Here is a 15101-nt window from a genome sequence, read left to right on the forward strand (position 1 = left end):
AGCAAATAGAGACCTCGCTAAAAATGAAAATATTCATAGGAAAGAGTTATTCCAGATGAGTCTTCAGTTTCAAATTTCTCAAGATGTTTTGCTGTAACATTTTTCAAGTGAAAAGTGCCAAGTTTAGAGCCCGAAATGGCTTCATTTAAAACAATGTTTCTTTCTTCTACAGATTTTTTTTTTTCCAAGCTCAGCTGTTGAGGCTGAACTGAAGTGTAAGAAATTTTTCATGTCCTCAACAGGTCCAATAACATACTTTTCTCCCTTTTTATTAGAGGTGTGATTTCTACCCCCTCGGATTCCAAATGGAAAAAGAATTACAGCTCATCTTTTTTCATTCCTATTAAAAAAACCTCTTCCCCGCCCAGGCACAGTGAAAAGGGGGGAAAAAAAAAACCCAACAAACCCCAGTTTGTATTAGGTGTGTTTGTACCTCTGTTTCCCGGATAAAAAAAATAAAAAGTGTCTGCTGCTTTCTAATTCAAGTGCCCGAGATGAATGACTTCACCTAGAGCAGTGGAGCACGTTCACCTTGGGGAGCAGAGTGGGTTTAAAGATTTAAGACAATGGCTAACGAATGGCTGGTTTGGTTTAGAGATTCCCCCATGGCCTTGTTGAGTCCCAGGAAGCCTCCAGCAATTGTTGCAAGACAGACTCAAAGCTTTTCCTGCAACGGTAATAAGTAATGGCATCACATCCCACACCCACCGTAAGTACTTGCTGTACGTTCCAGGCTGCTGCCAAGGCCACGACTCTGTTTTTCCTGCCTCTTTAGTTCTTGGGCAAAGTTACTTTTCAAATCTGCACACAATGTTCAGCTTAATCTCTCAGAGTTTATATAGACTTTAACACAGAGGGATTTCTCATTGCCACTGGAAAGAGTGAATCTCCCCTCGTTCCCTGGAAGAGGAAAAACTGTCAGGGCAGATACTCTAAGCTAGCTTTCTTTTCATATCACACAGAGAAAACAAAGCACCTCCAAAACTGCCTTACAGTGATGACGACCAAGTCTCTGGAGACATGGGTTTTATTTCTAGCTCTGCCACAGATACCTGATGTGAGATTCTTGAAGACTCGACTCTGGCTGAACCAACTCTTTAAAGCCTGACTAGCCCATCACACTAAATAAAGCCGTGAGTAAAATAAAACGCTACTCAGTGGTTGAGAAAAAAATCAGAACCACCTCCTGAAATTCTCTGTATCTCAGTCCTGAACAAAATAAGCATCTTGACTCTGTTTTCTAATGCTGAATTTCTATCCAAAACAAGTGTTCCTAATCCTTCGTACTAGCCAAACTTGTCAATGGTTTATCATTGAGGTAGGGAGAAGAAGCTGGCTCTCACCGTGGCCAAGATTCAACCCAGCTAACCACAGGCATTAAGCTCCACTCCCAGTTTGCTCAAGCTCATGACATGGTTAATGAAGAGACAGACATCATGGTAAGCATGGTAGTTCAGATGTTGATATAACTGACTCACCCCCTTTCTGTAACCTGAACGCCCTGGAGACTACTAAGCAGGACCATAAACAAAATAACCACCCCCTTGGGGGCCAAGGTCAACTTTTTATCCATCAATCACCAGAAGGCCACACTAACCAGACTCTAAGCTCAGAGGGGTTGGCTCCCTGCTGTGTTTTATTAAAGACCTGAACACAAGCAGAGTGCAAGGAGTGCCTGAAGCCTCAGTCAGACCCAACACAGCTAAAATTTCCATGGAAAGCTTTAGCTTGAGGGAGGGGAGCAGGGTGGAGGTAATAGTATCAGTCACTTATTTAGTGACAAACTCCTGCCTGGCATTGCCTCCTCAAAGCATGAGCCAGCTGCTGTCACTCCTACCAGTCTTCAATGTCATCAACCAACTGAAGTGGCCCTATTCATATTTGAGCAATACTTATTTTAGCTAGCAGATTCAGCCCTGGGAATCTCTGAGGACAAGATATGCCTAGTGGGAATTAGTCAGTTGATGCCCATCCCTTTCACTGGGTATACAAATACCAACTCAGAGTACAGGGCAAATAATCCTTCCATTACATCTACAAAGATTAACAGGCAAGATGACCATCCTTATTTAACGGATACAGGAAGAAAAAAAGGACCATGGCAAGAACACCACCTTTACCCCTTTACCACACCAACACATGGTAGAAAGGGCTATCAACACCTATACCTTCATGTTAACATTGCAACAATACGGTTGTTTCCATCACTTCACACCAGGAAGAAACAGTCTTTTCCTTTCCAGGCTCTGCTAATATCATAAGACCACAGGAGCTTCGGGTGTTGCCTGACACTCACACCCAGGTCCTTCAAATGCTCTGTGCCAGTAACACCACCATTACCTGACTTTTCTCTACACAGTGAGCTCATAAATAGTTATGGAGAGAACCGATTTTCTGAAGCTGAGCTTCCAGACCATGAAATATCAAGGGTTCAGACTGGTGCTATGTTCTGACATTGTCCCTGTGCCAGAACACGATTCACGTCTGGCCCAGCAGAATGGTTAAGATCCACCTTTGTAGCTTCAGGCTTGGTGTTTCCAGATTGTGGGTCTCCATGCGTGTTGCCTCCACCCTGGATCTTGTACCCGCTCCCTCAAATCTCAGCCTACTTGCCTACTGCATGCTATACAGTCTCGCTTCTGATAGTCAGTTCTGTGCAGACCAAGGAAGCACTTTCCTCTCAGACCCATCCTATCTTTAAGAAACACAGATTTTAACCACTCACAGCAGTAGTACAGACACAATACCATCAGTTTCACCAAGTACGGTTTTTCCAGTGTCTAAGAGTTCAGCCAAATGATTGAATGGGTCCTGTCTGGCATCAACACACATGAATCTTAAAATCAAGCCATTTTAGAGTGTCTTACACCAGTCAGCATGTGCTTTAAGGTGCTTAAAATAGGCCATACTGCAACAAATCCTTGCCACTAGCTAAAGACCCAAAGGAAATATCATTTCCGGCCTACCATCAAATATACATCTGATGAAGGATTAGCTTTTCAGCTAATTCTAGCTGAGCAGAAAGCTAGCAGAGCTGAGAAAGCTTCTCAAAACATCCAGTTAAATTGATAGTGTTTCTTGTCAAGCTGCAAGATATTCCTACGGCCAAATTGATGGGTAACTCAGTTCTCTTTCTGCTGTCATCCTGGTGCTGGTGATAGCAGCTGACAGCAAGAATAGAAGAGAGCAAAAGTTACTAAGGAAACTTAAATGTCTGATGCAGGTACCCATGGCTTCAGGTCAGCCATCTTCTCAGAGAAGCCCCAGAGCCTCTCATCTCCTTTATGCACAACAGCCTACAGGATGGAAAAGATTCTCCAGTAAAGGTGGTATCTGGTGTGAGTAAGGGTGAAAGTATTTTGGCTGGGAATTAGTGTCGTGGGAGTTGTGATTCATGAAATGCTTCCCTTCCCCAGCAGTTCCCCACCTTGCAAAGAGCAAACAGTTGGCACTTGGGAGCAGAAACTCAGTAGCGAGGCATTTGGCAGAAGCATTTCTGGAGCAAGTACCAAGGCTTGAGCTGCTGTCAGCCAGAGCGTCTCCTCAGAGCAACTCTGATGGAGCATCACCAGGAACAAAACAGCATTTCCTGAAGCTATTACATAGGAAGACACAAAATTCACCCAGCCCTTGATCCAAAAGGGCATAAAATGCAGAAGGATTACGCTTTCTCTCTAGTTCCAAATAATATCCCCATTATAGATATGCTGAATGGTCCCAAGGAACAAATTCAATAGTAGCTGGGTCTGACAGATCACAACCATTAAAAAACTAGAGTGCAAACTGAGCTGTAGCAGCCCAGGATTTATTTCTCACTGACATCACGGGCTACTGTAGCTGTACATGCCCTCAGGGCAAGACTGGAAATGATCTTTCCCAAGTGCACTGGTGCTTGTCCAGACCTCAGTTTCCCTGCTAGGGAAAGCATATACAAGGGGGATGCTGAACGTGCTCCACATAGAGCCTAAGTTTTAGATGCTGGAAAGCTCACATCAGGGCCATCCCATCTGCCTGAACTTCAGCCCAGGTATTTTCCTCTTGTGTAGACAACTTGAGGATAAGCACATCAATATTTTAATGATATTCTGAGCAATATACAACATCACTGAATGTTTAGAATTGGCACAGAGAACAATAAACCAACAAGACCCTGCACAATCACCATTGTCAAATTTTGCAACACGTAATATTTTATTCAAGATCCTGCTCTGGCAGTCATTTTACAAGAAATAGTTTAGCAGTTACAGTTCAGGAAGGCCTTGGGAATGGGAACTAACAAGCTCTAAAAGATTTAGAAACAGAAAATGTAGAAAGAGGAATTTTGCTTTACTTTTTCAGTCTTTGACTTCTTCAGTCTGACTTATGGTTGCTAAACCACTAGGGACCAACGATACTTAGTTAAGAGCTTGTCTGATTAGAAAAGTGTCAAAGGCAATGTCAAAGTTAAAGTATCAGGAGTCAGATTTAATTGTTCCTAAGGGGAAACTTCAAGACTAGGAAGAAAAAAAAAAAAAGAGTTCCTCATTAACTGTGGAATTATCCCATTAAATATCAGTAACTGTGTAGAGCAGATGATGAAGTAGTGAAACCAAGCAGTTTGAATCAGGAATGATAACATGATATGCACTACTTGCACAATTTGAAATGGAGTCAGTTCTCAAAGGCTAGTCAAATACAGACCAGTCATAAGTACAATGTTCCCTTGCTTGCCTTTGGAAGGAAATACGTATCTGCTGCTCTATAAAGGAACAAGATTTCTGCAAATCAAGAGTTCACATTGATGCACAAATACTAAGTTCCATTTTCCTGAGCCACTGGCAAAAGGACTGACCTTCCGTGCCCAAATTAACGTTTCCCCTACTGTGCGCTCTTACAGGCTGGCACACAAGTGGAAAAGCCCCAGACCCAGGGTCAAAACCAGAACCCACAGATTTATTTGGGGAACTTACAGTTCCTGTCACCGTGAAATTATCTGGGAACCAATTAGTCTTTGGCATACTCCACTCCTGCAAGGCTCTGTTGCACAGAGTGAAGCTGCACAGCTTCTGCTGCAACAAAGACGGGTCTAAGAAGGGAACGGCCCTGCTCTCTCCTGAGCCATGAAGCTATGAATTGTTGAGGCAATCTTCCTTCTTAGTGTTCTGGCAAAGCAAGTGCAAGAGCATCAGATGTGTCCTGAGCACAGGGCACTCCTGTGCCTGGCACTACTCTTAGCCAAAAACATTACTAATGCAAGCGTGCTGAGCAACCACAAGCCTGTGCTGGTATTGATTCAGGGATGGGCAGATGCTGGAGGAAGCTTTCATCTACATCCATGCAGGGTGGAAAGAGCAACAAAAATGTCGTAAGAGCAGGGAAGATCGAACAGGAGTAAAAGTATTTAGATTATTCATAGCTTCTATTTTTTGCCTCCATTTGTAGTTAAGCTGCTAAAGCCAAAATAAAAATGTCATAAAAAAAAGACCCTATAGACTTTAGCATCTGCCCTTCTCTTTCCTCCCAAGCACTAACAAAAGGCTTTGCTGAATAATAAAGTAGTTATGTACAAAATAGAGCTAAAACACCACGATGACCATTGCTGGAAATACAGCAGATAGATCTAAATGTGTCCCAGGGAATTTGAGGTTGGTTGAGAGACCAGAGAGGGGATGGAGGTGAAGCCCTCCCTTCTCCTCCTCTTGTCATTAGGAAATCCATGGGACATGGGAGACCTCAGATACAAACTCCTGCTCAACCTGATATAAACCTAAACTTCAAGTTGGATCTTGTGTGTCCTAGAAGGGCTGTTCACATATCTGATATTCTGGCCCGGGGCTCTCTTTCTACAGCTCCTGGTCCTATACAATAGAAAAATCCATAAACAGCTATCAGAACAAGATTTGGAAGCTCCCACACCCCAGGATCATATTTAACTAGTAGGTTAAAGAGAGCAGTGGCACCTTCTTTCATGAATTATGGGCTTTGTTTTTAGCTGAGCGTACTCTCAAAATGGCTAAGCGATCTGCTTTAACTGTTATGGGAAGAATTAATTTCCATTCAGACACCATACAAAACTTCCCCAGCTTCATTTACACTACCTGCTCCTCATGACCAACAGCTTTGCTCACAGTCACAAGCCAGCTGAGCTTTATTGTGGCCCAATAGGAACATAAATAGGACCATTAAAATAAATCCCTTTGCCCTGCCCCATTTCCTCAGCTGTTCGTATGCCACAGGAAGGGCTAGAAGAAAGCAAGCTTGTCAGTGAATTCATCAGGAAATGGGCCTAATAAGAGTGTCACAGTCACTGGTAATCAACATTAGGGGTAGAAGGTTTCATTCTCTCTCTTCTGAAAGGCACTGGGGAGATGCCTCACAGTGGACTGGTGTTGCAAGGTTATCAGTTTCTCTTCAAACTGAGGGGCAGAGCTTCTCACTGCTACAGAAGCCAAGCAGATTTTGCACCCAGAGCCAAACACCACACACTCATGGATTTTTCCCCATGCTGAAACCCAAGAGTTTGAAGGAGCCGGTAGGGCTCCTAGAAATAGAAAGCTTTGACCTACCTTGGAAAACTTGGCTGTGTGCTTTACAGTACAGTCCCTGCCCATGTTTGTGAGGACACTTAAGGTCATGAATGAAAAGCTTCAGTGCACATTTCTGTTCAATTCTGCAAGGAAGGAAACAGCAATATTTAAAGCAGACTTGTCATAAGGGTATCGTGCAATCCCTTTGACAATCCCACCAGGGCAGAGTACTTCCCATGGTGTAAGGTGTACAGAATATTCAGTATATGAACATCCTGACCAAAGGACTGCCACAATTCCGTGATCACAAAACTACTCCTCCGTGTGTGTCTCCAAGTTAGAGTGCCTCGTGCTGTAAGTGGGTTGAAATTTTAAGTGGTAGCAGATGTTGGCAGCATGCTCCAGACCTTTGTTTCATGGATTCCCAGATAACTGCTGCTTTTGTGCTAGTCCTTCTCTAGTAATAACAATAATTAAGTGCCATTTATATAAGGTCTTTCATTCAACAGTCCCAAAGCACTCAATAAATTTAACAAACCATTAATACTCAACAGATGTATCACTTTACATTTTTTTAAAGAGGCTGCATGCATCTCAAGTAATCCCCCACATTCCCGCAAATGGTAGGTACGATAATTACTACCTTCAGTTTGCAGACAGAGAAACAGAATTAGGGAATGCCAAAGGCCACAGCGCACTCTGCTAATAACAAAGGGATTTAAACAGCTCCTGGCTCTTTGCTCTGTTCCCACTGCAAGCAGGAAATCACCCTGTCTCCAGAAATTCACACGCACTGATAACTTCAGCGTTCTATCCAGAATGCTGAACTGAAAAGCAAGGATGCATTCCCAGAGCACATGAAAAACACACTGGTTAAAGCGAGTCAAGTCCAATCAAAGCAACAAGAATTTTTTCATTGGCACAACTTAACTAGCTAGAATTAAATTTAGTGGCTCAGGCAGGACATTGGAGAGAAATCCAATTGTCACCAAGTAACTACGATGGTGTTACAGCATTGGTGGATAAGGGGAGAGCAACAGACATCACCTGCATTTGACACTGTCCTGCATGTCCTTGCCTCTAAATTGGAGAAACATGGATTTGACGGATGGGCCACTCAGTGGATAAGAAACTCAAAGAGTTGAGGTCAATGGCTCAATGTCCAAGTGGTGAGCAGTGACAAGTGGTGCTCCCCAGGGGTCAGTACTCAGACCAGTACTATTTAGCATCTTTGTCGGCAACACAGACAGTGGGATTGAGTGCACCCTCTGCAAGTTTGCTGACACCCAAGCTGTTTGGAGCAGTCGACACGCTGGAGGGAAAGGATGCCATCCAGAGGGACCTGGACAGGCTTCAGAGGTGGGCCCATACAAACCTCATGAAGTTCAACAAGGCCTGCATATAGGTCAGGGTGCAAGTAGCAGCAATTCCTTCAGCTGCATCTGAGCCCTAACAAAGCAAAACATTTGATCTTTTCAGATTCCATTTGCCTTTTACTCATACTATGCTGCTTCTACCAATGGCAGTTCAAACGATCGCACAATTGGAATTATAATGCATTTGTTTGTATTTCAGGCAAAAAAGTAGTATTTGCAGAAATTTCAGATAGTTTGAGACCATTGCTCATCTGTAGTCACAGTCACACAAACTAACTTAACTGTGTGTCTCAGTTCATAATTGGAATAATTTTTTGTTTTGCCTTTACCTACTTACAAAAAAAGCTGCAGACCTAAAACCACATTGAAATCACTTTGTAACTCACCATGCAATAAAACCTGTGCACCTTATGCTGGACACAGAAAGTGAGAATGCTCACATCTTCTCCTAAGCTTCCTTTCCTCTAATTATCTGATATTACTTCTCCTGTTGATATGTTACACTCTTGCTCTGCACCTGAAACAGGAATTAGAAGTGGGAACCATGGCTATTAGAAGTGCTTCCTCCTCTACTTTCTACCAAGCATACCTTGGACAACTGATCAGCAATGCAACCAGCTGCCAATATAACCAAATGGAGACATTGCCAAGCTCTTCTCAGCTGAAATAAAATAACAGCAAATAAGTAACACGGATTGTATTTAGAAAGTCACAAGACCAGCGCTTGGCCCTGGCTGGAGGTGAGGGAGAAGGCCCATCCAAGGTGACGCCCAATTCTTTTCAGCTGAAATAAATTGAATTTCTACCAAGGGGAGCCAGGTTTCATAACCTATCATAGAGAAAGCGTTCACTGGACAGATTGTGTGAGTGCATAAAGGAGGTTAGACTGGGGCCCGTTTTTTTCATCATGCAGAAATGTAACAGCTTTTTATTTCGTTTTATGACTCAGTGTTCCCAACGGAAAGAGCACACACATCATGGGTTTGGCACTCTGCACCACTCAATTTCCTACCAGCCCCATCTTGCAACGAATCCAACACAGCCATTTCTTTAACCTCTTCAAAGAAGGGTTTGTGGCAGCGGCTGTCTCCAGGAGCAGGAGGGGTACAAGGCAGAGATGTGTCAGAGGAAGACTGCTCTCTACTTGCAGTCCGTGCAGCATAAACCACCACTGTAAGAAAAACAAATGAGCCCAAGAGACAGTTGGGGGAAACTAGAGAAAGGTCCCCTCCTGGCATGAGTCAACACAGCTCTGAAATAGTTGAAAGAGCTATTCCGTTTTGCATAGGGTAAAAAGTGTCCACCATAACCTATTACAGCTCTTCTCCCCACTGATTCATTCCCCAACATGCCACAGGTAATCAAAGTCAGCATGCAGGCTACAGTCAGACTTCTCTCTCTACCTGAACACAAGCACACCCTAGAGTTTCAAACAGGAGGTTGCCTTTCACATTTCTTTGTGTGTTGCAAACACAGCAGAGTATCCCTGAGCTGCTAAACTGGGAGGATTCGTATTTGGTCCATAGTGTGCACCTGGGAGGGTTGCAAAACTGCAAAAATCCTCATGACTTCATGAAAAAAAAGAAAGAACATCAAAGGAACCATCTCTAAACCAAATCTCAAACTTAATGCAAGCTTTTGCTGAGTTAATAATCTTGCCAAGAGATTTTTGGGTCCATACTCTGTCTTACCTTCTTTCAAATTATAAGATTCTTTCCCAGGATCTTTTGGCTAAATCTGTCTCACCTATCATCTCAGGTGCATCCTTCCATAGGGTCCAGTGAGGGGGGAAGAAATGCGGGGGAAGTGCTCTAAAATATGGGATTTCTTAACATGTCCTTCCACCCCTTCTTTCCCCTAGTCACATACTTACACTGTGAATATACTACTAAGTGTCACAGCTCATCCTCAAAGTCCCAATTTCTTTCAATCTATAGATCTGACCACTCCAACACAGGCGTGACCCCACAAAAGTTGCAGTGGCAGGGGCTGGTATCAGCTCCGCCAAACACAGGAGAATACAAACAGCTAAAAAGCCATTAGCTTTCAAACATGCACGTTGAAGGGTCAGAGCAGCACGTCCAATTCTATTACAAATGCTACAGGGACAAGAAGCTGAGTTGTTCAGGGTTTGCCAACTGCATCTGTGACATACGAGGAGAGTCCTCTAATAACTCTGAGCAGGAAGACTTTTCTTGGAGTAAAGAGGGTTTTTTCTTAAGTTACCCCACCCACTGCATGACTGCTGCCCAAGAAGGCTATTATTGGGAAAAACATCATTTGCCACTGTGCTGGACATGACACAAAAGGGAAGAAAGTGGTCTTGTGGTGTGCTGTTAAATTGATCAGACTCTAAATATGCCAGTATTTCTGGAGTTCAGCCTCCCCACTTAATATTCTTGGTGCCTATATCTGGGAAAGTTACTCATTTAGTAGAGCTTCAGTTCTATACTAAATGCATGAAGACAAAGTTAGAGGCAAAGGAGAAAGCAGCACCGCCATCTCCCTCCTATGAAAGATACTGAAAAAGAGAAATAAATTTGAATGAAGGTTAAACATGTCCATACCTTTTTTCTTCCCCCTTTCCCTCTGCTGTTTTCTATGCTTTAGGTTATCTTGTTCTCAGTGGCTTCCAAGCAGAGCCCGCAAAGTTCCTTACCACAGTTCTCCTCTTGCCATCTGGCCAGATGTGTTCTCTAAACGTTGTGCTAAACTCAAGGTAGGAATCCTTGCCCTCTCTGAAGCCAGTGGGTGATTTCCCATGGGCTTCAGTGGGAACAGGACTCCATCTCGTCTCACACGTTCTAGAAGATGTATTCTTCCTCCTATCTAGTTGGGTCTCAAAATATAAGTGGTGAAGCCAACTCTCAATTCCTATTCTCTTCCCAAAAAGAGAGGCACAATAAAGCATATCTACGACAAACATCACAGCATAATTTTTCTAAAGTGTTGATGCTGGGTTTCCAAATAGCTAAATATTAATTCCTTACTTCTTGTCTAAGAAGAATAGTATTTGTTTTATATCCATGCATAAATCAGGACAGTGCCCCTTACACTCACCTTGACTGTGTTGATGAAGGTTGTTTTTTTTTTTTAAAAAAAACCAAAACAACCAATAACTTTGAGCTAAGCATTCTTGATTTTAGTTTATAATAGCCTAGATCACTGTAAAAGAGTCTGGAGAGGATCCATGTTTCTAATGGGACACATCTTACAAAAGTCTGGGAACTCTTAACCACAGGAAAAATGACAAGGCTTCAGAATGACTCATTGCCGATATTTGCGAAGATGTTGGAAGAAACCGGGTAACAAAGACTAATCATTTTAATGCACTTTCCCCCTCTTTTGTAGATTCCCATCTACTCTGCCTCACTTTCTGAAGACCTCAACACACACAGAAGTGCACTTTTTTGCTTGTAGACGGGCCGCATAACTAAGACTTGTGCCCCTATCACTCCTTTTCTTTATCAGGGTGATACTCTGAAAAGTCAAAGCAACCTTGGTCACCTGAGGAGCCGAGGATGCCCACCCACCTGGCACAGGCATTGCAGCCAAGATTCCAGGACAGGCACTAGGGCACACATGGGGTCACAGCTTACGAGCAGGCCTTCCTCTTTGAACGCTTTCAAAGATAACCTCTTGCTAGATGACAGTGCACTCCCACCATAATTGTGTCTTTCTGGCCTCAAGACACAGGCACAGCAACCTATGGAACAGCTGAAAAGCAGGACACTGGAGCCAGACTTGGCAGCCACCTACCCAGAGCGCATTGGCTTGAGATCCACATTCCCTCCAGCTACCCCCCAGTGAATCCACAACCATCCTGCAATACGAGCGTCTGGCAGCTTTGCATACTTTCCCACTCAGGGGCGTACCGAGTTAAAGCTTTAGGTAAATGCTGGAAATGAGAAAGGATGTTTTTCAGTGCTGATGGATACAGAGGAGCAGGCACAAGCGCAGAGTCAGATATGAACATTATCAGCTGGTCTTCAAAGCTTTCTTTGGGGATGCTGCTAACAGGGAAACACCTTGCCCTCAAAAGAATTCACCAGACATCCTGCAACACTCCCTGAGGCTTTCCCACCTTCTTCAGACGGATCAGCTACTGCAGTGACCTTCCTACAGTCTGGTATTCTGAGTACTAACTATGGAAGGTGGATAAATTAAATAAACTGGAAGTTCTTCCTAAATGGCTTTTTCTTGAGACTATAAGAACATTTTTGCAAATGCTGCAGAATCATGTTCTAGTGAAGAATCAGTTATGGCTTCATTAAAAGCTCTTTGGATACCAACAAAGACCTGAAACTTACATAAGTACAAGTAACAGTAAAAAATTTTTAAAAGGGAAAAAACTTTTAAGCTTGACCAGACTCCCATATCCTTCCTAGCTTGTCAGCTCTGGAGCAGTGTCTTATAAGGGAAAGTAAAGCAGTGAAGCTGCTCATAAAAAAATAATTGTGGTAACAATTTATACCTTCTACAAAAAAAACAGGGAAATTATTAATTTCCCAGTGGACTAAACCAAGTATTGAGAATCCGATCACTTGTCACTTTTAGCAAGGAGAAAACGCCAAGAGTGGAACCAAGTTTCAGAGTCAATATTACTGCTCATCTTTGCAGCAGCTGGAAGAAAAAAAAATCCATTTTATTTGCCACAGCAGAGCCCAGAGGGCCCTTGATTTGAACTGTTAATTAGTCAGTTCTACTAACCTCCTCCACATTGTTAAAATCTTGTGTCTTGATCCAAGTCAACTTCCACTCAAGTCAGAAGACTCGTAACTGACTACAGTGGGAACTGGATGAAACTCTTAAGAGATAAACTGAACAGGAAATGGTTTTTAAAGAGAGACCTCTTGCCCCCAAGGCGAGACAGTCCTAGGAAACTACAGAAACACATTGTTCTTTTTCAGCCTTTTGCTGAAGCCAAAAGATTTAAAACAAACATGGATCTAGGACAGCAAAGAAAAGACTTCCATTCCTCCCACAGACATTAGCTCAGTTGAAATATCCTACTGACTTTTTGCTATCACTGCAGAGTATTTCCAGCTTCAGCTAATAGTACAGAAGAAATGAAAACGTGTATTTTGCAGCATGTCTGGGAATGAAATCCCTAATGCTCTATGTGAATCAGTTATTCACAAAAGGGGTTTCAAACTTCCCAAATATTCACTCGGCACTTGCATTACATTGTGGGGAATTACCTTCACTTCAGAAACATTGAAAGACTTTAGGCTTATGAGAACAAAAAATGGAAGGTTTCCATCAATAGTGACAACAAAATCTCAAAGTGAACATTCAGGGATCTCTCAACGTGGAAGTAAAAGCCACATGAGCATGCAGATCTGAGAACACAAGTCCTTCCCGTTTCTCAATGCATGTTCAATATACTAACTCTGAACAAGGTGAGCACATGAAGGTGCCCCCCGAAGAAGTCCAGAAAGATTGCATATTAGCTTTACTGATCTGAATCTCCCAAAGTCTGTAATAAACTCTCACAGGACCTTGCCTTACTATCTGCACAGGAACAGAGAGAATCTGAACAAATGACATTTCCCTATGGTATCACAGAGGAGAAAAATCTCTCTATAGAACTAGGTTGCTCTGAATGTAGCCAACATAGGTCTTGTTTTTATAAATTAATTGCATTCCTGGATCACACTATAATGCACTGATTTGCTGTTCAGTCTTTTTCTACACAACAGCACGTTTTCACTTCTCATTCGAGGCCACATTTCTCCTCTATTGCCTCAAGCTGGGCATGGTTTTCTTTTACACCAACATCTCTTCTTGTAGTGTGAACACACAGGCTGCAGGATGGAAGAGGACTCAAAGATCTGGCTGCCCCTCAGATTTCTCACAGGGAAGAATAAGTCAGGTCCTTGTGGTAAACTCACCATCATCCAACCGAGGGTTCAGAACTGACTTCTTACCTAGACAAGTATCTGGGTGCCTGTTCTCCACTGAGCTGAACATAACTCCTCCAAGACAGGCTGCTTGAGTAACAGGCAGAATTTTGAACAATACATAAAATTCACTCCTTCCCTGTCTATAAGTACACAGACTCTCTTGTCATGTTTTTCCTTTTCAGGTTCACCAACTGTACCATGACTTTTCTCCTTTAGCAGCATCCAGATGGAAACAATGTACTCCCTACCACCATGAAATTTCTTCTGATTCTAATCTTATCTTGGCTCTTATACAGCGGAGCTGCTCCAGAAAAAGTCCTGTCAGTTTGCAACTCCCACTCGTGCCTTTTCTGCACATCCTTTCCATCCACTTCTGCACATCCAGGACCTAACAAGATTAGAAAAGGGTCTGCTGCAGTGCTTATACTCGAATTAGGGTCACCCAGCATGTTCTGTTAAGAAAGAGTCCAAAAAAGGAGAGCAATACTCCCTGAAAGCTTGTCTTCACAGATACTTAGCAAGAGAGATTTTAGCTGCTGATAGCAATCCTCCCAGTCCACACAAAAATTACTGCTTGTGTGAAAGCTACCACAGAACCTTCTCCTGTGTCCTGCTCATACGTTAAGCAGGAATAAGCACTAGACTCGATGGCAAAAAATGGGGTCTAACTGGCTACTGGCTGCAACAATCAAAAAAACCCCAACTTTGGTCATTAGCAGGAAGGGGAAAGTGAGACATGAGTGTACATTCACACTTCCACAAGCACACGGATCTGCTAAGACTATATTCAGAAACATCCAGCATAAACCAGTACTTGACATCAAACGTAGAGCGTGACCTTCTGAAAAATCCAACAGTATCTCTAGACCTTCTGTCCCCATCATGAGCATCTGCAGTTCAACAACTGCAGAGAATCTAAACTTCATTCCACCTCTCCTTCCCTCATGCTTCAATTCTTACTCCTTCAAAAAAGGAAGCAGGTGGTAATAAATAAACTTTGCAAGCCATGGTTTGCATCACTCTGCCACACCATGCTGTACACACCTTGCCTCAAAGCCTAAAAATAACCCATCCCCACACTGCAAAGTTTGCATACGTACTCTGCAAATTCAAGGAAACATTGCTTAAAGGTGATGTTGATTCAAGAGAAAGCCTCAGGTTCCCTTGAGAGAGCAGCAGACCAGCTGATGTTATTTATAGCACTTAGTTGGCACATGTCTGCAACCTCCTGCAAATCAAGAAAGGGGACACCCTCTGTGCAAGGTGTCCCACAGAAAGACATGAGAGAGCAGTTAAGGCACATAACTCAACAT

This window comes from Chroicocephalus ridibundus, chromosome 7 (assembly GCF_963924245.1).
Source record: "Chroicocephalus ridibundus chromosome 7, bChrRid1.1, whole genome shotgun sequence".
Taxonomy (NCBI): Eukaryota; Metazoa; Chordata; class Aves; order Charadriiformes; family Laridae; genus Chroicocephalus; species Chroicocephalus ridibundus.